The sequence below is a fragment of the Juglans microcarpa x Juglans regia genome, chromosome 2D (assembly GCF_004785595.1).
Source record: "Juglans microcarpa x Juglans regia isolate MS1-56 chromosome 2D, Jm3101_v1.0, whole genome shotgun sequence".
Classification (NCBI taxonomy): Eukaryota; Viridiplantae; Streptophyta; class Magnoliopsida; order Fagales; family Juglandaceae; genus Juglans; species Juglans microcarpa x Juglans regia.
Genome location: NC_054596.1, coordinates 34,562,607 through 34,566,557, shown reverse-complemented (window position 1 = coordinate 34,566,557; position 3,951 = coordinate 34,562,607).

Sequence of the window (3,951 nt, the reverse complement as noted above, 5' to 3'; positions counted from 1 at the left end):
TCAAAGACAACAACTTATATTAAAAGAGTAATATTATATACTACACTATTATTTTTTGTGCCGTTTGTATAGTAGTTGAGATGAGATGGATTGAGATGAAAGTTGAATAAAATATTATTAGAATATTATTTTTCAATATTATTATTGTTTTGAGATTTGAAAAAGTTGAATTGTTTATTATATTTTGCGTTGAAATTTGAAAAAATTATAATGATGAGATGAGATGAGATGAGATGAGATGAAACGCTTCTTGTATCTAAACGGGAGCTTACTTTATAAATGTAACACTTTCCATTATTATTGGATAATTTTAAAAAAAAAAATTTAAAACTTTATGGGAAATGTCGTGATAGTGTAATAAGTAGAATTTTCCTTAAAAATTAAATCTACTTGTGTCTTGCATTTTACCATGTCTATATCTTTAAGCAAAATAATTCATGTTTACATTTGAAATTTCAATTCCAAAAGAGCCATGGTTTTAAATTCTCCTTGCTAGAGACAATCATAAGTGGCGTCTCTTCTCGAGAACAAAAATTTTAGGCATTGCAGATGATGGGTAATGGCTCCTTGCAAGAGACTGATTAATCTGTCCAGTTTGAGGCACAACAAATAATAACAAGATTTGAGTTGCCCAATTTTTAGCAAGAAAATTACTTTAAACATAAAAATTCTTCAAACAGTTTTCTTATTTTTTAGTACACTTGAATCAAACAATGTATAAAACTGATATTTGCTATTTTAGAGTTTGTAAATCCAGCACACTTCTTTTGAAAAAAATGAGTAAATCTAAAATCCATATAAAAATTATTTTTGTAATTGTGAACTTTAATTTTTTTCGAAATGAGTACATGAATGGAACTTGCACACTCTATTGTATCTAACATTATTCAGAAACAATTATTTTCAACGATAGATGATGGAGATAGTGAATTACTAATTGAAGCTAGAAAATTGCTAGTAGTTCTTGTTCAAAGAGCCCTATGCACAGATAATAATTGCAATAGGGCCACTACATGAATATTAGGTACTCCAATGTGCAAAAAGCCCTAATCCTATCATGTGTTAGATAATGCAACAATCATGAGAATTTCATTAATAGGAGACACTCTTTTAGAAGGAAGTTAGTTGATTCATTTTGGAACCCTTTCTATTTAGTTTCTTTCTAGAAAAAAGGAAAAAAAAAAAAAGTGGACCAACGGTAAGGAATGTCCTTGGAAACTATTTCTATGTTGCAAGAGGAGATCTTTACTAGATATGCTTAAAGATGAGTTTCCTTTACTAAATTTTGAGGAATGATCAAATACTTATGCCTACATGTGGAAGATCTAAGTTTTCTTATATAAGTCCACATTCATCGAAGCAAATTTGGACTCATCTCATATTCACAAGATATGTTTAAAGTTATGTAACATATATATATATATATAGGCTTCTCTTTAAGTATCATAGATGGTATTAGAGCCTAACCCTACCATAATTGTAGAACTCAAGCTATGTTACAGTGTTACCTATGATAGAATAGTTTGATGAGGACGTTATGAATTTAAATGATGGAGATTGTGATATGCCATATTGAGTATGACCCAAATATGACTTGGTCCTCCCTAGGGGCGCTATGAATGGTATTGAAGTATGCTCCAATCAAAAGTGAGGAACTTTAGTTGTGCCACCAATGATAAAATGGCTCCACAAGGACGTAAAAAATTTAAAGAATGAGATTGTGATACCATGTTACATGACATGACATATCAACTTAACAACTAGTGGTGTGGTAACACGACTGAAATTGAAGATAAGCTTGTTGACACAGCAGGCCACATGCAATTACTACGTTTCTCATCTAATGAAATTAATGGAAAAGATGACGATTGGATGAGGGTGTTCATTTTTCTCCACACACACTTCCCTCTGTCGTTTAATACTTGGGCAAGACTGAATCAAGCCATCCACTAACATCTTTAATTTCATTCGACCTTTTTAGGTCAAGTATGATAAATCCAAGATTTTCTTTACTCATCAACTTGTGTGTGCTCTTAGGCTTATGCCCAAACGTATATGCTATATCAACTGCAAAAGTTTGTGCTTTATATATATCTCAATGGGGGACCTTTCGGGGTCATGAACATTTTGTTTTAGGCGATGATTTGTGCGTCCGTTTTTGGCTTGATATATGGTGTGGCAACCACTATCTACGAGATACATTCCCTGCCATCTTTGCACTTGCTAGAGTAAAGGAGGTATCGATTGCCGACCTTTTGGTCTTTTCAAATGGCACCCCTTAATGGAATATTGATTTCATAGGGCAGCTCATGATTAGGAGTTGTAGTCTTTTACGGAGTTCTTTGCGGCATTATATTCCGCAAGTATTCCAAGGGTTTCAGAGACAAGATGTTTTGGAATCATTCTAAAAAATGTATTTTCTCTGTCAGTTCTTTTTGCCAAAAGCTCACAAACTCTAAAATGTCTATGTTCCCCTGGAAGAGCATATGGAAGACGAAAGCTCATTCAAAAGCAGTTTTTTTTGTCTGGACAGCTTCTTTGGACAAGATTTTCACTACAGATAATTTGAGAAAATATCGGGTTATTGTCATAGATTGGTGTTGTATATGTAAAAAGCATGGGGAGTCAGTTGATCATTTGCTTCTACACTGCAACATGGCCAAGGCTATATGGATGATTTCTTCTTAAGAGTCGCATTGTCTTGGGTTATACCTTGTAGATTGGTGGACTTCCTCGCTAGCTGGAGAGGACTTTAGAGAGATTCTTAGGTAGAGGCAATTTGGAGATTGGTACCAATATGCATGTGTTAGGTTATTTGGAGTGAGAGAAATGCTAGATGTTTTGATGATCAAGAGAGAACTTTGGTTGAGCTTAAAGCTTTCTTCTTTAAGTCATTGTTTCTATGGGCGGGGGCTATAGTTTGTAACGGACTTAGTGTCCATGATCTTCTTCTTTATATTGTAACCTCTAGCTAGGCCTTTTTCATGTATACTTCCTATGTACCTGAGTCTTACCTATTTCCATGAATACAATATCTTTGATTACCTATAAAAAAAAAATTCTCAATGGTATCTCATCATCACATTTTTATATTTTCCAATTTTTCGTACCATTAACGTAGACAACTATGTAGAACAAGTATTTCTCATTTCATGTGTCTTCTTTTAATTAGTGTTGACGTGGCAGTCAATGGTCACATTAGGATTTTCCATTAGAACATTGATGAAATCTTAACGATGGGACCAATTTGAACTGTTATCATAACTATGCGTACTAATTTCAAACTTTTTAAATCATAAGTACCACCGTACCACATTTGAAAAAGTCAAAACTATGACCCTGTATTAGGCCTGCAACTCGACCAATCCAGCCTGGGTTTGGGCCCAGCCTGATCCGGTGGTTAGGGTAGCAAAAAAAGATCCGACCCGACCCGACCCGACCCGAGTCGGATCAACCCATTTTTTCCCTCTTTTGTTTTTGTTTTTAAATAGTAGCTGGGTTAAATTGCTTCTGCAGGAAATTATATCTCTATGATATGTTTAGGAAGAAGGAAAGGAAACAAAGGGAAAAAAAGAAAAAGAAAAACTAGATCTTGAAATTTGTGGGTCTGCTTTGCGCCTAGCTCTGCATGACCTCTCTGCATCTTGAGCTCTCTGTGCATCATCCCTCCTTGCTGACCTCTTTGCATCTTGAGCTCTCTTTCTCATCCCATGACCTCTCTTCTATCTAGACCTTCGTTATTAAGAAATGCATGAAAGTAAAATAAAATTACATTCTTCTATTTAGACCTTTCGTTTTAACAAAGAAAACAAAATATATTAATTCTAGTTCAAAACAATTTCAAATCATGGAATTTAACAAATAAAAAATAAGCTTCTCATTCACTGACCATGAATTATCTGTCAAACAACAAAAATGGGAAGATTAGTTCTATTAAAAGCTTTTTATTCT